The sequence below is a fragment of the Lepisma saccharinum genome, chromosome 26 (genome assembly GCF_977018435.1).
Source record: "Lepisma saccharinum chromosome 26, izLepSacc3.1, whole genome shotgun sequence".
NCBI lineage: Eukaryota > Metazoa > Arthropoda > Insecta > Zygentoma > Lepismatidae > Lepisma > Lepisma saccharinum.
In genome coordinates this window covers 47,082,095-47,109,002 of record NC_139254.1, presented here as the reverse complement: position 1 = coordinate 47,109,002, position 26,908 = coordinate 47,082,095, and the positions used below count along the sequence as shown (strand labels likewise).

At 38.0% G+C, this 26,908-nt stretch overlaps 2 protein-coding genes across 4 annotated transcripts in view; both read left to right on the top strand.

Annotated features, from left to right (window-relative positions):
* LOC145979334 (retinol-binding protein pinta-like) overlaps positions 1–26,908 on the top strand; it is a 194,336-nt gene that overhangs the window by 41,701 nt on the left and 125,727 nt on the right. The window lies entirely within an intron of this gene.
* Positions 1–26,908, top strand: part of LOC145979333 (retinol-binding protein pinta-like) — a 125,253-nt gene that overhangs the window by 36,955 nt on the left and 61,390 nt on the right. Inside the window, exon 1 of one of the 3 annotated variants that reach the window (XM_083112187.1) lies at positions 982–1,069. The exons of the other annotated variants lie outside the window; for them this stretch is intronic. The gene's annotated coding sequence lies outside the window, so the exon portion shown is untranslated. Of the gene's footprint in view, positions 1–981; positions 1,070–26,908 lie in introns of those variants that run through there. 3 annotated transcript variants of the gene reach the window in all.

Sequence of the window (26,908 nt, the reverse complement as noted above, 5' to 3'; positions counted from 1 at the left end):
TTTTGCATTATTTTTAATTGTATTTACATCATCCCACAGAAAGTCTACATCATCTGCATATGCTAACAGCTGAGTCACACCGTTTAATTTTAGTCCTTCCTTAGTTTCTTTTACTTTCCTAACAACGCATTCTAAGGCAAAAATTAAAGCGCAATGGAGATAATGCATTTCCTTGTTTTAACCTATCATGAATTGTAAATTTGTCAGACGTATTAATATCCACACGAATGTTACTTTCTGTTTTACTGGTGCATACTTTTTTCATATTAACAAGCTTCTTAGGTATTCCAAACTCGACTATTATATTATAATTGCACGAAAACACTCACAGAAAATAAGGAACACGAGAAGCCCGTATGCGGCCCCAGCGAACTCGAGCAATTCGAATACCTAAACCTTCACGCTCCCTTCAAGACGTAACCACTCCGCCACGGGGGAGATTTATGGAGAATGTTCATGTGATTCGAGTAGTGCAATTATAGCCAATATTTGTTACAAGGAATATTGTTTTCAGCGATTTACAACGACATCGCCACGCAGGTCAGCAATATTGACTGTCTCATTACAATCCCTAAAATTCCGCGCTCAATATCCGATGTGGTTTTGATATGCCATAATGTAATAAGACAAGAGTTAATTGTGTTTTCGGTTCAAGAAAAGGTTCTGAAATGGGGGTGGGAAAGAAAATGAATGGGTGCACCCCTTGCCACCACCCCTGATTTATTTCATCTCTTGTGTGTATTTAGAGATGGAATTCCATTGGTGGAGATTAGATATTATCCTTTTTCTGACACTTAAAATTGTGTTTTCAACCGTAAATCCTGTGAAACAAAGTGGTGAATATCATGATGGACGGTTTGCTTACTATTGCATTCGCCGCCGGCTCTACCTCTGCAAGAAGCGAACCATACAACACTGAAAACCTGTTTTTCGCGTCTCGCAATTTAGGGCCTCACGTGACCATTCTGTTGTTGATGATGGCCTTGTTCTCCCGTGTTGCAGAGACTATTCCGATTTCAGACACATCAAAGCAAGCATTGAGTGTGTCATCAGGCGGAATATTCCCTTGGTAAGTACATATGTGGTCTTTATTTAGAAATTCCTATGGTAATAAGCACTTTAATTCCTTGGTTTGACTAGTCTGAAAGAGAAAGTTTGCGTGGAATTAATCATAGCGTTTAGCACCTATGTAAGCTAATGTAAGTGTGTAACTTTCCCGCATGATATGCCGTGATCAACGATTTAGAATTCTCAGGTTGTAGACCTTTCTGGCGTGAATTTTTTGTTCGCTAGAAAAATCAATCCACTTTATGCTCCAAGAGGCTGACTACGTACAATGAGAGCTACAGTTTAAAACTACACAGATTTTGTTGGTACTTGATTACAGTAATTAGTCTGTATAATTCAAGGAGTTGCAAACTTTAGCAAATATAATTATATATTTCTTCCATATGGCAAGCGATGCCTCCTCGATGGCGTAGTGGTAAAGTCCTGGTCTATTATTGAAGAGGATCCAGGTTCAATACCCGGTGGAAACACATAGTGCTTTTGTATAAACTGTAGAGTCAGTTCCGATTAGCCTTTCTGTGCTTAAAATGGACTTAAAAACACTGACTTTTACCCGCCCTCTCACTAAGGAAACTCCGTGTTCCTACTTATATAATGCAATATCAATTCACAAACCAATTCACTTAGCTGACAATTCAAAGTGCTTTGTTGCTAAGATACATGATAGTTAAATTTTCTGTTTAGTTCTTTCCTAAGTTCTTATAACCGATGTATGTAGATTATAATTTCACAACACAATAAACAAGTTACACAATAAATATTTTTTGAATAGTCATAAATAGGGAGCGGAAGTTGATGACCTAAAAAATATAGGTATATGACCTATAGAATGTCCTAAAATATGGGAAAAATGACGTAAAAAATGCAAAAAGTGACCATTAAATTTGTTAGTTTCGGGTTAAAAATTTAAATGAAAAGGAAATTAAACAAAATGCAATCTCCTTATCTGATCTTAAATTTGAGTTTGCCCCAGACGAACACCTGGTGGTTTCACCCGACACAACAAAGACTGTCACCAGTTCAGCATTTCTTTTGCACGTAAATTGTAATCCTGCGAGATATATATTTCACCTTGGTGAATAGACTCAAGGAGATTACCAAAATGAAAGAAGTGACAAAATATATCGAAATAATACACCGAATATTGCGATAAATGACGGGAAGATGCCGAAAATCGGGGAAAATTACCTAAAACCTAAAAATTGGCAAAAAAAGCAGAAAAATGCACTTTAAAACTACCTTTTTTGGGTTATAGACGAAGTGTAATATTGTGTACCCCTTATGAAAAACCGCTTTACATGTTTATCTTTCGTTTCTTAGAAATTGCTTTCAATATCTTCATGTATATCAAGACGATTAAGATATGATTCATTAATGTGCAAACGAAATACTTGTCTCAATGCTGTTACCATGGAAACTTTATTGTACATTCATCATTCCTAAGTATTGTTGGGCGATGTATCAATACTTAATATTATACGCTCAATGACGACATGTTTTTCGTAAGTCATAATTAGACACCGGATTTTAAAGGGAAAAATTTTCACTTAAAAAGGATAAAAAGTGAAAATTATTGAAAAAAAAATGATAGGACTATACCTTTCTCTTGCACTCCACTAAAATGAAAGCGCAATTTATACCATTAATATATGAAAGGGATACATTAAATTTAGTATTAATGTATCCCTTTTTATATATGAATTGCACATATTGTGCTTTCATGTAGTATAATATTTTTAGTGGAGTGCAAAAAATATATATTCCTTTTTCATTTCCTTCTTTTTTTAAGGTAAAGCACTGGGAATAATCTTAACATAGCGTGCTACCATTTGTACCAGGCTTCGTTATTTCACTGACACTCAGTACTGTCGTCACTGTCATACAGTAAAGTTAAAACTATTCTAAAAACTTCACAATAAAAGTCCAAATCTAGCAGCCAATTACACTTTCAACCCAACAGGCGAGCCGCTTACAATGCGTTTGTTGCTGCGTAAGCCCAGATCGCATTGTTTCAACAATCGCTGCAACGCACTCTCAACGCTCATAGAGGGAAGGGAAGGTAGAAGGCGCTTGTTCTTCTTTCCTCTAAACTGCATCAATTAGACAATTGTCGAATGTTTTGATCAGGGTAATAAACAGTCGTGCAAAATATTTGATATCTTGTCAAGAAATGGACCAAGGAGGATGTTTTTTTTAAAAATGAGGGGAAAAGGAATTAAGCTGGAAAAACTAGTCAATAAAGAGACCAAAAACGAAAATGTATTAAAAAAGGAGGAAAAAAGGGAATGTTGGCTGGGAAATGGAAAAAGAGGGAAATAAAACCATGTAACCTTGTTGGAGGAAGTTATCAACACTGTTGTTATTTATTCCGTGATCCGTGTTGAAAGAAAAAGGACTTCCCTTTAAAATCCTGTCTCTAGTCATAATATAAATGGCACTGCAACACAAGAAAGCTGATTTGCTTTAAATAATAGAACAAGCTTGCTTCAGCTATTTGGTACTTGTAAACGAACAAAACTGTAGGAGCATTTACTAAATTCGGTAATTTTGAGCAAATGTTTTGGTAACTATAAGCACATGTGCACGATTACTAAAGTGCATTTAGTACTGTTATATAAAAATTGTTTGTGACCTATTTAAAAAAAAATGTTTGTTTGCCAGAAACTGTTTTCGGTTATTTCAAATTTTTCCTCTGTGAAAATTTAAGAGCGTTTTCGGTTGAAAATTTGTTTTGAAAAAGGGGTGCTGAAGTGGGTGCGAAAGAAAATAAACACTAGCGCAAGCACCCCGTCACAGCCCAATGGCGCCGCCCCTTCACTTAGATAATTCAAATTGCAGACTTTGCATTATTTATTTTGGTTTTTATTTCTTGCCTTTCCTTTTTTTTTTGGAGGGAAAGGGTTTAAGACGGAGAAATTATTCCCACTAATTCCAAGTGAATCTATGTTTCGTAAATACTATTTCCTATTTCGTAAGTAATAAGAATTGTATCTGATGGAGTGGTTTAGAATTCATTTCTTGTAAGTTGAATGGTTCGTTTTAACATATTAGATTCTAATTTAAGCTAAAATGTTTTAAGTTTAACTCAGGAAATTTCACGAAATTTGACATTTCGTTTCAAGCTGTTTTTAACCCTCTGTCCTATTCATGTTGACCGTGTTCCATCCATCAACACCTGTTTCTGTGCGCTCGCGGAGGCAATAATTTATGTATACTTTGTTTCGGATATCTCTGGAGCAAGGCCGCGCATAACGGTAAAGAAGGGGGTGAAATCGAGTGAGAAAAGCGAAGCAGTACACGCTGCTGCGAAGGCTGGGAACATCAGTTCCATTTCCCTTCTCCATGCAATCCCATTTGCATTCACGTGTTCATTGATAGAGCCGTCGCGCATTACTACTTGCTAGGAGATTTATTTTCGTTCTCTTCCTCGAGAGATATCCGAGACAGAGTATAGAAGTGACAGGAAGAGGAAACTGGGAGTAAGAGAAATAAGAAACCAAGATTGTACACTCACCTCACTGCAATTTGCATCTTTCTACAGCATATTTTTCCAAAGTGCATTGCAACAGGTATTATTCGATTATTTTTCAGCAGAATTCTATATTTTCTATCGCGTAATAAGTCTTTAATCCTTCTTAGTGAAGTAGTGAAATTTTTTTTAAGATATCGATATTACTAACTAACTAACTCTCTAGCCTTCTTAAACCCGAAGGTTCATGGCTGCAGCAACACAGGCCTTCCATCTGCCCCTATCTTGAGCAAGATCTACATACTCTTTTCCATCCCTACCGATTTCCCTTAGGTCCATCTCGACGTTGTCCCTCCATCTTCGTCTTGGCCTTCCTACTGGTCTCTTACCATCAGGTTTCCCAACAAGAATCCTGTAAACTCCTCTTTCCTCTCCCATTCGTGCCACATGGCCTGCCCACCTAAGTCTTCTTGATTTAATTATTCTAATAATGTCTGGACATGAATACAAATTATGTAGTTCTAAATTATGTAACCTTCTCCACTCACCTGTCTCCTCATCCCTTTTAGGTCCAAATATTTTCCTAAGGATCCTATTTTCAAATACTCTCAATTTATGTTCCTCTTTCAATGTAAGGGACCAAGTTTCACACCCATATAATAATACAGGCAAAATTACGGTTTTGTATATTTTAACTTTTAGTTTCTTAGATATTAAACGAGAAGACAAAAAATTATGAACAGAGAAGTAACATGCATTTCCCGATTTAAGCCTACTTTTTATTTCCTCTTTAATATAATTTTCATTTGTTAATATTACTCCTAAGTATTTGAATTTGGAAACTGTTTCAAACGAGTAGTTATCAATAATTAGATTTTGATTATTAGCTAACACTTGGCTTCGGCCTGTAAGAATATATTTAGTTTTCTCTTTGTTAACTTTCAAACCTATCTCTTTAGCAGTTTTGAAAAATATTTTAGCATTATTCTTAATTGTATTCACATCATCCCCCAGTAAGTCTACATCATCTGCATATGCTAACAACTGAGTCACACCATTTAATTTTAGTCCTTCTTTAGTTTCTTTTACCTTCCTAGCAGCATATTCTAAGGCAAAATTAAAGAGCAATGGAGATAATGCATCTCCTTGTTTTAACCCATCATGAATTGTAAATTTGTCAGACATATTAATACCCACACGAATTTTACTTTCTGTTTCACTGGTGCATATTTTTATCATACTAACAAGCTTCTTAGGTACTCCAAACTCTACTAATATATTATATAATTTATCTCTTTTGACCGAATCATATGCTTTTTTGAAATCAATGAATAGCTGATGGACATTTGATTATATTCCCACTTTTTTTCAAGTGTCTGTCTGATGTGAAAAATTTGATCTGTAGTTGATCTGTTGCGTTTAAATCCACATTGATAATCACCCATAATTTCATTAGCATATGGGGTTAGTCTTGTTAAAAGAATGTTAGATAATATTTTATATGTTGTCGATATCGATATAGTTTTGCATATTCTTGAGCAGTTTCTTGTTATAAAGTTCTGTGGGATCCACAAACATGGCTCGCCAAATTTGTCCATGGCTGTTTTTATTACTCCCTGCTTGTTTTTAAGGAATGGATATGGGATATAATTTACCCAGGATTTATTGCTTAGCATTGTTTACTATTTATGATATACTCCCAACTTCAACATCCCGAGCTTACATTTTCGCTCTGAAGATCAACTTTGGATTAAATCGAGTTTGTTTCAAGTCCACTTGATGCACAGAAAACCCCCTCCCCACGCGAAAGACTTATCAAATATGAAAATTAAATAACGAAATTATACTCGTTTAGTATGTGTTGTATAATTTTCTCTGAACTTATTGGAAGACAAGGATTATATTGGGATCATAGGGCTTTGAAGAACGGAAAGGACGTATTTGGGGGTCCGGACCCACCCTCCCCACCCGTTGCTGTTGCCAAACAAAAATATTAAATATGTATTTTAGGTTAGTTTTGTTTAAACTGCCCGCGAGGATAGAGACAACAAGTTCGTAAACTTGCCACCAGGGAAAGAGTTAATTCCATTGCCATTGCACTTGTTTTATGTAAATTGTTCCGATCTTAACTACAGGTAAGCTACGTAATGAATATGCGCTGTTATATCTCCTTTCTTAAAGTCTTCTTACCTAATCGTGTAATAATAATATAATATTAATTTATGTATTTTAATTAGTATTAATTTGATTTAATAGAATTATTTTAAATTAAACATTATTATTATTATTATTCCTGGGACACTTGGTTTGGACCCCCCCTCCGAAACATATTATTTCTAGATACGTGCCTGCGTACGGACACTTCAGAAAATAATATATTTCAAAACTTTGTACTTGTTGCGCCGAGACTCCGTATGTATCGTGAAACCACTTGTTGAAATCCAAGGACGTACGCCTCGTTTTCACAACACGGAACACAAACTGCAAGGTATCTTGTCGTTGCGTACTCATCTTGTTCTATTTCATTGAATCTTCACTTTCCATCAATAATTACGATATCACGAAAACACTCACAGAATATAAGGAACACGAGAAGATCGTATACGGCCCCAGTGAACTCGGGAAATTCGAAAATCTAAACCTTCACGCGCGTACAGCGGAGCCCATTTCCGATATGCTCACTGCAAGAGTTGCAGGTAGATGTAAGCACATCTCCACGGGGGAGATATATGGAGAATGTTCATGTGATTCGAGAAGTGGAATTATTGTCACGAGCCGGAAAAAATGCTGTGTAATCAAAAGCGCCAGCAGTCCCCGGGTGACTATAGGTCGCCGGGGAAGTCTTGATCGAGAGAGCGAAGCGCGAAGTGTGTTGCGAGTGATAGTGTTAAGTCGGTCCGTTTAAGAGGTTTGGGCGAACGCACTGAGGACACCTTCGATGGACCGACACAGCGCCACGTCGTGACCAAGCCAAGAAACCACGAAATTAACCAGGTACAGTTGTGACACTTTGGGTTTATCATTAACCAGTGTTGAGTTATCTTACTGGCTCGTGCGTGATCATCTCGCCACTGGCTTCTATAGTCTCTATTAAATATTGGCAAAGGCCGATAAGCTTAAATTATTCTGTTCCTCATATACATATTCTCTCGCAGCCAAGCAGTTTAAGCGGGGGAACGGCCTAAACGTAACATGGTGGTTAGTGCGCCGGTTTTGTCGTAGTATAGGCAAAATAGCTACCGGTCCCCTTCAATCAGTAAATTAAAATAATTACATCAATGGAAATAATCATTACGTTTTATGAAATCACAAAATTTCCCAACGAGGAGTTTATAAAGCTGCGGAAGAAGTTCTCAGAGATTCGCATGCGAGAAACAATTTCACTGCTCTCGATACTTTTAGTGCAAACAATCCGTTCTTGCAAGTTAGAGCTATGCCTAACACAGTGCCTTGAAGTCGCATATACCAGAATCACAAATTGTTCACAACCAGCTCTCTAAAAATCAACAAGGCATTCTTGATATTTTACAGGGTAACGTATTTGTCTTACAAAACTTAGTTTTTATGACTCTTGCTCTCCGTAAAGATCACGACGATCTTAGAAATCAGGTACGTAGGGAATTGAACTCTAGGCGGCAGTCAGCACATTCCAGCCCGCAAGCAAGGTGCCGGAATATGGATATGCCGCTCAGCGCTGTCAAGTACTTAAGGAAGTCAAGGATTTTTCTCTCGTCAGCACAAAGCTCAGTGCTCACAGACGACCGAACCGAGTTATAGCAATATGGTTCCCGTTCCGACCGAGAACAAAGTCCAACACAGGTTGTCGTCGCACACGAGCAACATTAACATCATATCAGCTGATATCACAAAAGCAGAAGCAAATGTTTTTGTTTTCGGTTTGCAACCCTGACTTTCTACCTATCGGCGGAGTAGCTTTTTCTAAGGCATGCGGACAGCAACTGGACAAGGAACTTCAAACCTTCAAATAAAACACAGCCTGGTGACGTCAAAGTTACCCCAGCGTACAATCTACCTGCTAATTATATTTGTCATTCCGTCACTCCAAACAATCAAGATCCTGAAATTTTGGAAAATGCTATGTCAACTGCCTAAATTTACTCTTAACTTTAGGACAAAAATCCATTGCTTTCCCACACCTAGCCACAGTCGCCTTCGGCTTTGATTCAGCAGCCTCAGTCAAAATAGCTCTTTCATGTGCGAAGCAATTTTCAGAAGAACATCCTAATGAAATAGACGGTATCAAGTTTTGCACTCATTCAAATTCTGACAATGAGATATTTGAAGATGAATTCAAGCAGCTGTTCTCGTTTTCGGAACATAAAGATGAAATGAAAGGACGACTTGCGAGAAGGAAGATACCTAACGAAAGGCGAAATCGTAATCTTTTTACTTGAGTTACTAGTGCACAGGAAGGTAACGCTGGAAGTTCAGAAAAATTCGAGAAATTCACACCATAACTATAGGAGACAAGCAAATTCCAATTCTTTTAGATGCAGGTAGTACCACAACTGTCATAAACAGGCAAGACTTGCCTCGAAATATCAAGGTAAAACAGAAATTTCATGTCTTAGGTGCTCTTAATAATTCAGAATGTTCAATAACAAACGAAACTGACTTGCACTTCAAATTGGCCGATCAACCTTTTCCACATGCGGCACTTTTGTATGAAGGGTCAGGAAATCTCAACATTTTTGGTTGATTGATTGATTCATTTGGTGTTTCAAGTCCACTTTATACACAGTAAGGCTAATCGGGACTGGACGTACAATTTAAAGTGGGATCCGAACCACTTGAGCCTCCACCAGGTATCGAACCCTGGAACCCTTGAACCCGGGAACCCTTACAAGGCGACGACGCTACCACTGAGCCATCGGGAGGCCCTCAACATTTTTGGAAATGACTTTATAACAGAACATATAGCGACTCTGTTACTTTCTTAACCCCATATTTTTGTACCATCGAAACCTCATTTGGCAAATTTTGTACTATTTTTATACTACTCAAAAATGCTAAAAATAATTTTTGTACCACTCAATTTACCGTCGAAAAACAAAAATCCATTTTGGGGTTACAGAGTAACGTCTCAACCACATCATCGGTTTCTGCAAAGTTATCCACATCAAAATATTGTACTATTTATGTACCATTTTGTACCACTATTTAAAAATTGTGTACCCGTCAGAAACAGCCAGAAAAAAGGCAGGAAAATTTGTACCTTGCAACCATATATTTTTGTACCGTCTCGCGTTGCTTCGAAAAATATTATGCTACTGTTGTACTATTTCTTTTAAATTTAAACTTTATACACACTACTTTGCAATAAGTGCATATCAGATTTTTATACCGTTCTTAAAAACCCCTTCAAAATTTTAAAATTTGTATCTATTTCTTAGAGGCAGCAATTCACGGAATAAAATTGGACAAAATTTTATCGAATGCGTGAGGTTTTTGTCTAATGTATGTTTGAATAAAATGTCTAGAATGAGTACTTTGCAATAAGCCCCTCTATTATTTTTGTAAAGTTACGAAAAACCGGAAAATAATTTTCATTTTTTTTTGATTTTTCACATCAATGTACACATTCATATGAATACATAGACAAAATATCATTATATTGGTGAGTTAAGAGCTACCCAATTCATCAATACAACTTTATAGACATGTACTTTGTATCAAGTCCCTTTCCAGTTTTCTTAAATTCACGAAAATCACGGGAACATTTTATAAATTTCACATTCCTCTCAAAGACACGCACTTCACAATAATATATGGACCAAATATTAACGAATGTGCGAGGCTTATATCTGTTTAACGTTTAAAAAATGTCCTACATCAGTACTTTTTATTAGGCCTCCTTTTTGATTTTTCTACCGTCACTGAAAACCCAGGAAATGTTTTTTTTATTCTCATTTCTTCGCTAAGACACGAAGTTCACAAGGAATTATAGTCCAAATTTTATCGAATGTGTATGGTCAGTTTCTGAGTATTCTGGAAATAAAATCTTCTATGTGATTACTTTCTATTAAGCTCGTTTTTCATTTTTCCAATGTCACTGAGAACCCGCAAAATATTTTTGAATTTTTACTTCTTTATTGAGACACAAAGTTCACAAGAAACTATAAACCAAATATTATCGAATTTGTGAGGTTTGTATCTAAGTAATCTTTATATCAAGTCATTTACATAATTACTCTCAATTAAGTCTGTTTATGATTTCTGTTCCATTACGAAAAATTCGGGAAATATTTTTAAATCCTTACTTCTCCGCTGAGACACGAAATACACCAAAAAACATGGACCAAATAATATCAAGTGTGTGAGGTTTGTATCTAAGTTAACTTTATATAAAAATTTCTATATGGTTACTTTTTATTGAGCCCATATTTTATTTTTGTAACGTGACGGAAAAACTGAGAACTATTTTTGAATTCTTACCCCTACGCTGAGACACAAAGTTCACAGAAATTATAGACCAAATATTATCGAATGTGTGAGGTTTATATCTAAGTAATCTTTAACTAAAATCATCTATTGATTACTTTTTATTAAACCCGTTTTTTTATTTTTGTACCTTCAGGAAAATTCCGGGAAATATTTTTATCGTTCTTACTTCTTTGCTAAGACACAAAGTTCACAAGAAACTATAAACCAAATTTTATGGAATGTTTGAGGTTTGTAATAGGTAGTAATTATATAGATGATTTATATAAAGATTACTTACATACAAACCTCACACATTCAATAATATTTGGTCTATAGTTTCTTGTGAACTTCGTGTCTCAGCGAAGAAGTAAGAATTCAAAAATATTTCCAGTTTTTCCGTGACCATAACAAAATAAAAAAAGCTTAATAGAAAGTAATCAGATAGAAGATTTTAGTTAAAGATTTCTTCATACAGATCACACACACTCCATAAAATTTGGTCGATACACTTTTGTGAATTTCGGGACTCAGGGAAAAAGTAAGAATTCAAAAATATCTCCACGGTTTTCCGTGAGCGTACAAAAATGAAAAACAGGCTTAATAGAAAGTAATTATATAGATGACTTTATATAAAGATTAACTAGATACAAACCTCACATACTCTTTCTTTTAAGGACCTTTTTGTGCCGTCACGGAGAACCCGGAAAATATTTTTGAATTCTTACTTCTCCACTGAGACACGAAATTCATAAGAAACCATCGACCATATATCATCGAGTGTGTGAGGTTTGTATCTAAGTAATCGTAATGTTAAGTAAGATATATATATAAAATTATTTTCAATGAAGCCCGTTTTTTATTTTCTCTACCGTTACGAAATATCAGGGAAATATTTTCGAATTCTTACTTCTTCGCTGAAACACGAAGTCCACAAGAAATTATTCACCAAATTTTATCGAGTGTGTGTGCTCTGTATGTAAGTAATCTTTAAATAAAATCTTCAATGTGATTACTTTATATTAAGCACATTTTTAATTTTTCTACCGCCAAGGAAAACCCGGGAAATATTTTTCAATTCTTACTTCTTTGCTGAGACACGAAGTCCACAAGATACTATAAACCAAATATTATCGAATATGTGTGGCTTTTTTCTAAGTAATATTTATAAAAAGTCATCTATATAATTACTTTCAATCAAGCCCGTTTGTGATATTTGTACCGTCACGAAAAAACCGGAAAAGATTTATGATTTCTTACTCCTTCGCTTTGATACGAAATTCACAAGAAACTGTTGACCAAACATTTTCGAGTGTGTGAGGTTTGTATCTAAGTAATCTTTATATAAAATTCCCTATATGATTAATTTTTATTAAGCACCTTTTTACCGTCACGAAAAAACCGGAAATTTTTTTTAATTCTTACTCCTTCGCTGAGACACGAAATTCAAAAGAAACCATCGACCAAATACTACAGAGTGTGAGATGCTTGTATCTATATAATCTTTATATAAAATCTTCTATATGATTACTTTCTATTAAGCCCTTTTTTATTTTTTACCACCACGTAAAATCCGTGAAAATTTATGAATTCTTACTTCTTCACTGAGACACAAAGTTCAGAAGAACCTATAGACCAAATATTATGAAATGTGTGAGATTTGTATCTAAGTAATCTTTATATAAATTTTCTATGTGATTACTTTCTATCAAGACGTTTAAGATTTTTGTACCATCACGGAAAACCCGGGAAGTATTCTTTAATTCTTACTTCTTCATTGAGGCACGAAGTTCACAACATTTTCCATGACGTCATTGTCCGAGTGAAAGCGCTGACCCTTTGATGCCTTTTTCAACGCACAAAAGATATGGAAGTCGAATGGCGATAGATCAGGGCTATACGGTGGCTGTTACAACACTGTCCACCCAAACGTCGCCAACGTGTTCTTTGTAACAGCTGGCGTATGTGGCCGCGTGTTGTTATGCAGCAAAACCAATCCAGAGGACAACCGGTCGGGCCGTTTGACCTTGATTGCTGTGCGCAAACCGTGTAGGGTACTGCAGTAACAAGGAGCGTTGATCGTTTGACCATGGTCCAGGAACTCAAGAAGAAGGGGTCCTTCGTGATCGAAAAAACATGTCAGCATCATTTTCGCCACTACTCTACACCATCTGTCAAACATTCCATCGCCGCAGGTGAAGTATTGACTGACTGTCTGCTGCTCGCCATCTCGGACGATACTGCCGCCCGATCGCCTACGCATATCACGTGCTCACACGCGACTATCTAGGGCGAGTCTATTATGCATTAGGGGTTTCCTTCCTTACCTCCCGATCTAACTCTACACAGGGTTGTTGCCACACACATACATAAATAGAACCCAATACATCCACTGTTCCGTTTTCATTTGATACACCTCATAATTTTGTGGCAGGCGGCTTATCAACTTGTATAGAGATTTCGTGTCTGAAATTTCTGGGTTTGATCCCCAGCCTGATAATCCATAAGATATCCAGGAAAGATGTTTCATGGATATGGATCATTCTTGGATAAGTTTTGGACATTCTGTGAATCATTTCCGGATATGATTTGGACATCGGTAATACTTGTTTCAAGTGAACGGAACGTTATCTCAAATGTGTGTATTTCACTGCGGATAAGAAAAAGGATATATTCAAAACTAGAATTGGCCATAATTTAAACATTATTCTGACATTTTTTACATAGATACAAAAATAAAACTCCTGGAATATATTAAGGCATATCAATGATCTCGGTCGCACACAAGTTTATAATATGACCACCTCTCAGGATATATCTCTCACGTGTACACACACACGTCTACACATCCAAAAATGTTATCACGCACATGTCCAGGATTATCAGAGAATGCACCGAATTAAAGATTATTCTTTACTATCGCGTGTAAGCACCGCAACTACATTAATGCAACTGGAGTGGCGAGCGAGAGAAACACTCGTTGCGAAGGAACATTTACCTCGTCTGTAGCTAGATGAGTCACACATTGACCGAATACATGGCGCAGTGACTTCGGGCGATATTTTGGGGTTTAGAATGAATCACAGAGTTCGAATCCTAACATATAGCTGAATGAATAGACACTATGAATTTATCATTGCACAGAAATTAAATTTTGTCATTATTTTTTTTTAATAAAGTGAACATTACCGTATATCTCATGAATATTCAGTATTGAAGATCCCGTTGATAACCAGCATTGGATACCTCCTAAGCAGGAATGGGAATAGCATGAATTTCTGTAATTGTATATCCTATGGATATCTAGGGCTGAATATTCAATGTACGTGCAAAGGAAATACAGAGGTGGATACCTCACGCGTGTGTAATGGATATCCATAACATCAATTCATATTAAATATAAATCGCTTCGAGATTTCTACTGTATTGGCTTGTATATTGGTGAAGGGAAGTGAATGAGGATAAAAATTAATTTCTCGAGCGATGAATAAAGTTCATTCACTAGGAGACTTGTCTTATCGAACAAGTTCCGTACAGGCATTCACAAATATAAGCATGACATAACAGATCATTAGATGTTCATGAAAATACAAAGAATTTTATTTCCTAAACAGTATACAAGATATGGTTACATAGAACGATTATTATTTTTATGTATACGGATAAAAGTAGTCAAGCTACTTTCGGAGGTATGTGCTTATGCCCTGGTACCTGAAAATTAACCCAGGGCGTCAGTTCCGTGAATTTTTTACGGATTCTCCCGCTTTTCTTTGATTCATCCTTGATTTCCATTATTTTTTTAATTACAATAATTCACTGTGACATTGGCAAGAATGTCCCAGTGTGAAGAACCAAATTTGTTCGGTTTTCCTGAACAAAGTTGGTTTCACATCATTCTACAAGGTAAGAAGATTAAGATAAAGGTTAGAAATAGTAGGAAGTAAATAAGTGTTAGTGTTTAACATTAATATTATTTATGATCACAGATACGAAATTACATAAGTGTGTAATTGGGTGGGTAATGTTTTCTTAGGATAAGTTTTATTGTGTGTCGTGTGCATTAGTGTTGATGGATGAGATGAGGAATGGACATTAACACAATTCTATGAATGTTAAGCAGGGTCTATGTTCTAGTATGTTATGTTTGAGATAGTGAGAGTATTATTGGCTTTGAGATGTACGTATTAATAGTAGGAAGAGATATGAAAGAACGAGTGGTACCTGATGCAAGGAGACTTGCGGGAGACCAGCAAGAGTTGGTCGGACTGGGATGAACATCGGTACGACGGTTGGTACCCGGGACATCATCAGGAAGGGAAGAAGTAGGGAGGGATTTCCTGGGAAGTATCGGGTACATTAGTACGTTCGGAAGTGGATATATAGAGAATTGTCAAGAATCAGTGAGAGAAGTTTGCAGTGTGTTTAGTAACGAGAATAAAGAAGGGGGTGTAAGATTACAATTTAAGATAGAAACGAAAAAGAAGAATCTGGGTTAAATTCGGTTGGTTCCTAGGTCGAGTCCTTGCAGTGTTATCCTTTGCCTTTCTCCGGGGAGGCGTAACCTTTTTTCGTTTTGGCGTATCACTGTCTTCTGTATTAGTGTCTCCTTCTTGATGTTCCTGTGGGAGGTTCTGCTTCATTATCCTCTTGGTGATCTTAGTCCTAAGGAGGGATGTCCTGTTGTTGAGTTTGTCGAAGGTGGATTCTTTGTGATCTTCTGGGGGGTATATTACATTCCGGAGGTAGGGGTTCAATGGGGAGGTGAGTGATGCCGGATTTGAAGAGGGAATGTTCCTCTTTCGACACCAGGTTTGTTAAGTCGTTTAGTGACGTAAAGTGCTCTGGATTTCTTATTAACTGGTACGTGTTGAAGTTTGGTAGCTTTTGTCTTAAATCTTCGATTTGTTTGTTTGATGTCTGGCAAAAGAAGGCTTTATGTTCCGGTGTGTCCCTCTCGGTTTTACATTTCAGGCATTTATCAGTCTGTCTGAGGTTGTGCTTATTTAGGTGTTGACCGTAGGGACCGTGTCCCGTTAGGAAATGTATGAGACCTCTCGTGGGATGGAAATGGTCCATCGAAAGTCGTTCTTTTATGTTTGGAAGGAAGCTGTGAAGTCTCCTTCCTTGCGTAGCTTGTGTCCATTCCTGTTGCCAGACGCTAAACAAGTGGTTGTAAATTTCTGGTACCGTGGCAGGGCGTTTTCCAATTAGTTTATAGATTTCGTCCTCTTGTCCATTTCTAAAGTAATACTTTGATGCTCTGGTTTTAATAACGATTTCAATAGGCTGTAGGCCCGCAATCATGAGAAGAGTCAGGGTTGAGGTTGTTCTGAATGCACCCGTTAGGCGAAGTATCACTTTGCGTTGTGAAGATCTCAATCTGTTTTTAATGTACTGTTTACTGGTTTCCATGGCCCACAGGGGCGAGCCATAGGAAATAATAGAATTATATATGGTAATGAGATATGTTTTTATGTGTGATAGTGGAAGGTTGTAGTTTGCTGAACTCGATGTGGCTAGACTGTTTATAGTTGTTTCGGCCTGGGTTGTTGCCAGGGCTATGTGTCTGTTAAAAAACATCTTCTCTTGAAGAGTAATACCAAGGTATTTAGCTTCTCTTACTCTTTTTAAATTTCTTTCTCTGAGTTTGATTTGAGGGTTTCTTTGTAACTTCCCCTTAAGGATAATATAATGAGTCTTTTCCGAAGCTATTTTGAGTTTAGCATGATCACACCAATTGGATAGCATATTGATTGCAGTAGATACTTTATCTTCGATTTCCCTTCTTGAGTTACCGGAAGTGAGCATGATAATGTCATCCGCATAAGCTATGATCTGGTCTATGTCTGGATGGTCTTGTAGTTTCATAATCGCAGCCTCCAAGTTAGTATTCCAAAGCTCGGGTCCCAGAATGGAACCCTGAGGACAACCTTTTGACGTGATCTTACTCATTTGTAGATCCGGATATTTTATGCTAACTTTTCTGCTAGAGAAATAACTTTTCAGAAGTAGGAAGAGTGTACCTGGGCAGTTCATATTTTTAAGTGTTTGAAAAAGGCTGGGCCACCACAAGTTGTCAAATGCCCCGGCGATGTCCACCATGATTCCAACCATGTACTTGTTTGGAGTGTTTTGTGTTGTAGACGATAGCAGGCGTAATGCATCGTCAGTGCACTTACCTTTCGTGAACCCAAATTGTATCCCTGATATGGGTTTGAGCAGGTGAAATTCTTTGAGTCTTTTTAGGATAAGTTTCTCGAAGAGTTTTCCCAAAACGTTGAGAAGGCATATTGGTCTGTATGAATTGACCCTGGTTTCATCTTTATTTGGATGTTTCTTGATGATTATTAAGTTTGCTTCCTTCCAGGTTTCTGGGAATATCTTCTGAACAAGGCACTCATTAAATAGTTGAGTAATGTAAGGCGTAAGTACTGGGGTGATTTCTTGTATTATTTCCACAGGAATTCCGTCTGGTCCCGGGGACTTCTTCATTTTCATGCTGCTTATTTCGTTTTCTACTTCCTGGGTAATGAAAGGTAATATTGGTGATTCTGGATATGGCTGGTGATAGATTTTTCTTGTATCCTTATTTTCATCGCTGTCGTTTTCAGGTTTGTCGTCTGGTATGAGATTCTTCATTAAGAAGTTGATGGTTTCTTCCAAGTCCTTTGTCATATTCGTGTTGTTCTCGTCATTAATTAAGGTGGAAATGGTTTGCGGTTTTTTTATTTTGCCGGTAGCGATTTTATACGGGGTGCCCCATTTATTTATTTCCAGACGTTTTTCGATGAAGATATTCCATTGTTGTGTCTTATAATTTAGTAGCTCGGTTTCGTATTGCTTTTTTTTGGCACGGTAAATCTGGAGGTTGGCATTTCTGTATTGTGCGATGATGGATTTTTGATATAGTTTCCTGGCTTTTTGCATTTGTTTCTTAAGGTTGGTTAATTTCTTTGGCCATGGCTTCCTCTTCATTTTCCTTTGGTTATTTATAGGTGATGAATTTTCAATTGCTTGTCTGATGTTTGCAGAGAGTTCCTCTGCGAGCGTGTTGAGTGATTTTGTTGGTCCAATTGTTCAGGGATAATGAGCTTTTCTAGGAATTTTTGATGATCGATTTTTCTCCAGTTCAATATGTTCTCCTGGTTTGTCTGTTCAAGCTGATGTTGCCTGTAGATTAAGTCGAATAGTATTAAGTTGTGGTCGCTTGTTGTGGCGAGATCTATAACTTTCCAGTTTTGGACATCGCCCAAGGCCCTTGCATTCGTGAGAGTTAGATCAATGTTGCTTGAGGCGCCCGCCCTTCCCCTGTAGGTGGGGGGATTATCTGGCTGATTTTCGACTTGTAGGTTGTGGTCAGAAATGAATTCCTCCATGGCTACCCCCTTGGTGTCGGTTTCTTGGCTGTACCACCACGGAGAGGAGGAGTTCGTGTCAGCTGTGATTATGATCTTGTAGTTGTTGTACGCATTGCAGATCAGATCGATTTTTTCCAAATATGGGTCTATGTCATGGCTGAATTGAAAATAACTATTTATTAGGATCCAAGAACCATGCTCGGAAGATATTTGAGCGCAATTTATGTGTGTGTCACAAAATTGTGCTATTTTGGTGATTGTTAGATTTCTGTTTAGGTTAATTATTGCTGCCATGGTTTGATTGCGGTCCTGAATTGTGTGAACGTTGAGTGGTATGTAGGGAATTTTGTTTTTGGATGTGTATGGTTCTTGCATGATAATTATGTCAATGTATTGCTGTTTGCAGTAATTGATTGTTTCAAGTGTTGCAAGCTTGCTTCTTCTGGTGTTGATCTGTGCAACGCGTATCTTGTCGTTATCTATGAGTGCCGTACTAATTGGTGGCATCGGGGCCATTCGTTTGTTGCTATGAACTCCATTCTCCCGTGTGCCCTTACAAAGTCCGCGTAAACATCGTCAAGTACCAGGGACTCTCCGCGACGTCCGAAAGCTGTCTCGGTTAGCCGGAGCAGCTCCTCTTTGTCGGTAGGAAGGTTGTAAGTTTCTAACGTTATGCTGTCCACTGCTTCTGGTATGGGGAAGGTAATAGTTTTGCCCTTGCTATGTTTCTTCCTGACTAGTAGTCTCAGTGCAGTAATGAGAATATCTCTCTCTTCTAGGCGTGAAAGTTTCAAGTTGTGTTCGAAGTTTCTATATATTAGGTACGGATCCGAGTAATGGGATGAGTGTTCTGGCGAAGGTGATGGAGGTTCCGAGTCAGTATCGAGATCGGTGTCATACAAGTCAAGTGTGTCTTCTGCAGTGAGTTCAATTTTCTTGAATGTGAGAGGGGTGTGAGATGATGTGTCAGATGTAGGTGTTCGTGTCAGAGCGGGTTTTATTACCTCAATTGGGGCAGAAGGTGTTGGAAAAGGGTCGTTGAGGATGGAATGGGTGTTTGTAGTGAATTTTATATTCTCCGATAGGTTGGACGGTTCAGTAGAGTGGTCGAGAAGGGTTGGGGGATTGAAGCATGTGCTATATGGGTACATGAAGGGGGGAGCTTCTGGGTTTAGCGTGGAAGAGTTTACTAAATCGATTGCCTTTTTTAGTCGGTATGCTGCCGCTCTTTTAGCGTTTCTTTTTCTTCTACTTGGTGGATTTCGTTTCCGTTTTGTTTTAGGGGTGTTCTCCATAGTCTGTCCTGTCCACTAGTCTTTGCCACATGAGGGTGTATGTTGGGCAGTCTTTGTTGTCTTTACTATTGCATGTTTTGTTCCTGTTTTTACATGGAATGCATGTTTTCGGTTGGTTGTTGGTTTAGATGTTCATATGTAGTAAAACATTGTATGCATAAACATAAATTTTACACGTGCTCAATCACTTGTACCCTCACGTTTTTCTTCAGTAGCAGTGGCCATTCCGACAATATTGAAATAAATGCACACATGGTGCGTAACTGTACCTCATCGTCTTAAGACTGAATCGGCAATGACATAATTAGTGAAAGGTATTACCTGTCTCGTACTTGAAGAGATGATCAATAAGTCTTCAATGTCCAATCTCACACACACCCACACAGTCTCTTTAACTGTCCCCTGCTCTCTTATCATTGATCTTCCATCTCCCTCTCGACGATACTTTACTTCCTTCAAACCCCGAATTTCTCTCCCCAAGTCCCGACCGTGAAATCTCTCTTACGCCAACAACCTCGCTCTTTACTCTTCACTCTGGCCCCTCCTTTCCCCCTACTTCCTTTCTACACCTCCTGCTACTGGAAATACATACTGCTGTACTCAACACATTCTATGAATATCCTGTCGTCTACAAAGCTCAGGGTAGCTCAGGAATGTGAAGTACACTACGGTACTGTCAAATCATTCGTTTCAGAATTGTAACATGATATTAATTACAAGGTGTCAACTTCATAAGGATTAAATTATCACAATACTCAGGTGCACCCGCAGGATTTTTTTCCAGGGGCAGAATAAGATTGCATATTTTTTTCCAGGGGCAGAGTAAGATTGCATATCTTGCCCTTCAGTCAAAGAAACTGTGCTATTATTGTTGTTGTTATTATTATTATTATTATTATTAAATATTTTGGTTTTGTATACAAGTTCAGACTTCAAGTTAGTATTTAAAAAGAAACTGGAATAGCTTTGCTCCCGTTCCAAAAAACATCTATCACTTCGTTGATGAACAGTTATATGTATTATTTTATTTACTTTTTATTTAAAGTAATAATTCAGTGTGATGGTGTGTGATTCTGCAAGGTCAAATACCGACTTCGGAAATGATTTTTTCTTCTCTTTTTGTAATTCCGAACAGCCGAGAAAATTCAAAGGATCTTATTTAAAATATGTTAATTCTGATATTTTCTTCATAAATGTGTGTGAAATTTCTTGAAATTGGCAGTTATTATTCCAGAAGTACACTAACAATCACTTGAAGGGGAAATAGTTTGTACAATTCAAGATTTTGATCTCATCGGGAAATTTCGAAAATTTTCCATGCACAAATGAATAATTTCTTCAGTTCCGAATGACAAATGGCAATTAATTTCTGTAACTGAGAGCCTTTAAATCGCTGAAAAGAATATTCCTTGTAATAAGTATTTTCTATAATGTTACGTTTAAGCCGTTCGCCGGCTTAAACTGCTTGGCTGCCAGAGGATATGTATATGAGGAACAGAATAACTTAAGTTTATCGCTGTTTACCAATATTTAATAGAGACTATACAAGCCAGGATTTTAGGAAGAAAAATTGGCAAAAATTTGTAAATAAAAATCTCAATAAGGACAAATGGGGAATACCGTACAGGATTGCAACAAATAAAATTAAACAGGATTCAGGAATTACTACTCTCAGGAAACCTGATGGGTCCATAACCATGGACTTAAAGGAAACTGCCATAGCATTGCTGTATGGAATATTGCCAGATGATGATGAAGACACGGACAACGAAGTTAATGCCATAATTAGAAGCGAGATGGGAAGGTACCCAAATAATAACCCAATTCTTCCTTTTACACCTGAAGAAGTGTTGAGCGAACTGGCTACAGTAAGAAATGGCAAAGCTCCAGGGCCTGATGGCATTCCGGCTGAGATATTAAAAATGTCCCTCCCTAAGACGCTTCAATTCATTACGTCACTCTTCAACTTGTGCCTAATTGAGAAACAATTCCCTACCCCATGGAAGGAAGGGAGATTGATAGTAATTAAAAAGGAGGGAAAACAAGATGAGCTGGCATTAAAAACCTATAGACCTATCTGTCTGTTAAATAGTATTGGTAAACTACTGGAAAAGCTTATAAATAGAAGACTTCAGGACTTCCTCAAAATGATTGGTAACACTGGAAATCAGTACGGCTTCACGAAGGGTCGCTCCACCGAGGATGCCGTAAATGCACTAACAAAAGCAACAAGGGAAATAGATGGAAAATATATCATAATTATTTTTGCCGACATCAGTGGAGCGTTCGACAACTTATGGTGGCCGCACCTTTTCTCCAAACTATACAAAATGAATTGTCCCGTGACCATAATCCAAATCCTGGAGAGCTATTTCAAAGACAGGAAAGTTAAATTAAATTTAAATGGCGAAACTGTGTCCAAACTGTCAACAAAAGGATGCCCACAAGGATCAGTGTTGGGACCACATTTGTGGAATATAAACCTCGAGCCCTGTTTGAGACTATTAGGAAGGAACAATAATGTCGATAGAGTCATAGCCTATGCAGACGATGTTGCCTTCATTTGTTCGGGAAACACGAGAGCTCAGTTGGAGAGAAAAGCAAATAACGCTCTAAGTGAACTAAACGGGTGGTGCCGTAATGCTAAGCTTGAGATATCGGCTGCTAAAACAAAGTATCTCATCGTCAAAGGTCGCCTCAGCAGAAGTAGAAATACAACAATCAGAATATCAGGAAAATCTATACAGCGAGCAAATGCAGTAGAATATCTGGGAGTAACATTGGAAGAGGGGCTAAAATTTGGAGCTCATATACAATCTATTACAAGTAAAGGGGAGCTAGCCATGAATAAACTGACAAGGTTGGCCTCCCAGAATTTTAATCTACATCCTAGCATTATACAATCTTACATTAAATCCATATATGCACAAATAGTAACATATGCGGCTTCAACGTGGGTAGATGGCCTAAACAACAAAAAAAATTTAAGGACACTAAGAGGCTCACAACGAAGGATACTTTTAAGAACGACAGGTGCCTTTGGTACAACATCGACTGAGGCGCTTCTGGCTGTCACAGGACACCTGCCAATGGATCTGGAAGCGAGATGGAGAGCCACTAAATACCATTTCAAGAAGGGCAATGAAAGAGACATAATAAGAACTATAGGGACCTTCCACCCGACACTCCAAGAAATTCACGACAAAATAACCACGGACTGGCAACGAGAATGGGAAAGAGCGAAAAACGGGAGAAGAACATATGAATTCATCCCGAACATAAGAGCCAAAATTTCTACTGGTGATCTCCCCATAAGAGGACTTATTCACCTGCTGACAGGCCATGGTCCTTATGGAGTTCACTTGCACCGAATTGGTAGCAGGCAAACAACAGTATGCGCCACATGCGGAGAGACAGAGGATACTCCAGAACATAAGGTCTTCTTCTGCCCGGCAGCTGGAGACTACATCAAGAATCTGAGGAAGGAACTACCAACGACGAATATCAAAATCCTTCTCTGTCAGCAACAAATAGACAAATTGAAATGCTTGACAATCGCAGTTTCCCTGGAGGAAATGAAACGGTTCAACTCACAGCTGCAGGCTCGACCTACTACACCTCTCATTACTCCCAGCCAGCCTCAAGATAGAAGGGTGACGAGGTCCCAAAATGCTCTCTCGACGCGTAGAGATCACCCACAGTAGTTCCCGGGGAGAAGAGCGATAAGGAGGACGCACCAGTAAATGCCCCCAGAAGGAAATTCTTCGTGACATCTACAGGCAGAAGTGAAGCAGCCGAAAGAAGAAGATTTCGTCTCATGTGAATGCAAGGAGAAATACACAAGGACTACCTTCTGAGGGAGACAGCCTCAAAACAACACAACCCAAATTCATAAAATTATCAAATAAAACCCCTCTGTAGATACACGTACTGGTACGCCAGTAAGAACATAGCACCGGAAATCCGGAGCTTCATAAACCCTAACTAAAAACTAACTCTCTAGCCTTCTTAAACCCGAAGGTTCATTGCTGCAGCAACACAGGCCTTCCATCTGTCCCTATCTTGAGCAAGATCTATATACTCTTTTCCATCCCTACCGATTTCCTTTAGGTCCATCTCGACGTTGTCCCTCCATCTTCGTCTTGGCCTTCCTACAGGTCTCTTACCATCTGGTTTCCCAACAAGAATCCTGTAAACTCCTCTTTCCTCTCCCATTCATAAACCCTTGTATTCATTATTAATACTCATAATAATATAGTATCTTATATTCGTATTATCATTGTTATTTTCATTAATATTTTATTAAAAGTTACTTTACTTTACATTTACTAGTTATCTGATTGTAATCATACACGTCGCCATGAATTAGCTGAAGTGCACACATTTCGGCTTACACATACACAATATGGCGACGATCTTCTCTTTTATGTTATCTACAACTTATGTTTTTTTTTTTTTCTTTCTCACTACAAATTGCAATACTCCACTATAGTGATGGAACTCGAGTGCTCTATACCTTGTCCACTTCCTCCTAAAGGAAACGGGACGGGACACCGAGGGCGGAACACCTAGCCTCTGGGGTGGAGCAAACGACGAAACAATACAAACTAAAATGATCTTCAACCATCAACTCACCCTCTCTCGGTGGCTGGTCCAGGAGCCTAATCATACCTTTAAAAACCAACTATATTAAATAGAGCACTCGAGCCATACAAATCCTCAATTTCTTAGATTCTGGTACCACAGAATCCGGTACTTACAGCCATACCAAACTACAATAAACTGCAAACACTTTCATACAGAATCTCCATCTCACGAAGAAATAATTGTGTACTGTAATACTGTGTCCATACACTATTTTATGTAATCATTTCATGTATGTAGTAATGTTATTTTCTTGTATACTTTCAAATATTGTAATGGGAAATTTGATAAAGTGGTAGAGCAAAACAATAACGGGGGAACCGTAATTCGAGAAATTGACGTCTCAGTTTATTCACAGAGGTACTGGGACAAAGCGTATGGCCTCGAATGCATACGGGTGGAGGTTTTGGTAACATTCGGGGGTTCCCCCTTTATTGTTTTATACAAGCCAGTGGGGAGATGATCACGCACGAGCCAGTAAGTTAACTCAACGCTGATAATGCTATACCCAAAGTGTCACAACTGTACCTGGTTTATTTCGTGGTTCTTTGGCTGAGTCATGACGTGGCGCTGTGTCTGTCCATCGAAGATGTTCTCAGTGGGTTTGCCAAAACCTCTTAAACGGACCGACTTAACACTATCACTCCCAACACACTTCGTGCTTCGCTCTCTCGATCAAGACTCCCCTGGCGACATCTCGTCACCCGGGGACTGCTGGCGTTTTTGATTAAACAGCATTTTATTTCGGCTCGTGACATGCCACCTCTCCCTGAAAAGAAATGAGGTTGACCAGGGGACAAGCCCATTCCTTTATTTACAAAAAAAAAGGTAAAGTGCTCCCCTGTGCTTAGTACCACGCCAATGTGATTAAATATGTAGAATGACCAGTCCCTGAATAAATGATTGTACCTGCCCCCCCCCCCCCGAACAAAATTGTACGATAAAACCAGAAAGTATAAAACTTTTCTGCTACGGTTGTTTGCCTCGCATCGGACTGCATTACTTTGTAGGGCGAATATTTTTGCCTATATATTTCCCTCTGTAAATACCAACGCCCACACATGTCCAATCTTTTTAGGGGTGTGCGGGACAGAATATTTTTGGTCGGGACGGGATCGGGACGGAAATTTTCGGGACGGGAAATGTTCGATTTCCGTAAGCTCTGGAAATTTCGAATTCTACACGCAATTTTCACCTTAAAGCTCGGCTCGACCTTTGGCATTCGAATGGGTTATTGTTTTTCAAATTTTGCTCTCCATTCGAAAAACCTCTTGGATATTTCAAAATATGAAAAATTACATACGCTTAGAAATGTTTCTAGAGCATTGACGTGAATTTTCGTGTAGTTTTCTTTCACTGTTGTCTAGATAGTATCAATAGTTTCTTGATTTCGTAAGTTTATTAAACTATTGATAATTTCTAGACAACAGTGAAAGGAAACTATTCGAAAATTTACGCCAATGCTCTAGAAACATTTCTAAGCGTATGTAATTTTTCATATTTTGAAATATTTAAGAGGTTTTCGAATGGAGAGGAAAATTTGAAAGAAATCGTCTATTTGAATGCGAAAGGTCCAGCCGAGCCTTAAGTGATTATTTTTGCATTTCTGGTACAAAAACTAACGATTTCCGATAAGTTCCAGACATTTACAATGCAAAAGCGTCGAGAATTAACGACTTTTTAAAATGATCATTCGGTATTTCCCGACTGCCCGGGATTTTGAAAAGTTGGGAAGCAAGCCAGTAGTATAAAAGTATATAGGATGAGGACCACTTACAAGTGTAGAAAAGGAGAGGCTATTTGATTGAACAATCCGATTTGCTTACACTTGAAACAATGCCAAGAGGGGCCTATACCCCAATTCTTCCAGTGTGATATGCTCTTAATTTTAAGAATTTTGAATTCTAGTGTAGAAAGGGTGAAGCCCCTCAGACAGATTTGCTTATACTTAAAACTATGCCAAGTTCCCATATGATCTTATTGCTTATAGTGTGTTTTTCTGTCAAAATCCCAGGAATTGAATTCTAGTGTAGAAATGGTGATCCCCCCCTCAGATTGATTCTGCCATGTATATTAATATAAAGCTTATAGCTACTGGGTTCTGAGGCCCAGTGGAGTGTGGTGCATGGTTTTTATTGCCTTGTAATCGGGAGGCTCGGGTTTGAATCCTGATAAAATGTGAAGCCTCTCCTGATGGCAAAATGTTAATATTGTTGTCTTGTAATCGGGAGGCTCGGGTTTGAATCCTGATAAAATGTGAAGCCTCTCCTGATGGCAAAATGTTAATATTGTTGTCTTGTAATCGGGAGGCTCGGGTTTGAATTTTGGTAAAATATGAGATTGAAATACATGTTGCAAAATAATATCTCCATATGTGAGATTTTGAGAATAATTATTGCTAGTTGATAGCTCCCAGATCTGAAAACCTGGTAAAAGTGTTATACAACAGCATAAAAAAGCAAAATTATTTTATATTTCGGGATCACCCGAGCCTAGGTTTTGCTGTTGTTTGGGTATAAAAGCACCAGCTCAGCCATTAACTGCTGTTATAATTGTTTTGACATATTGTCCATAGTTCTGTTTTTTCGGACCAGGAAATTGTATATAATAAACAACAACAAAAATGCCAAATC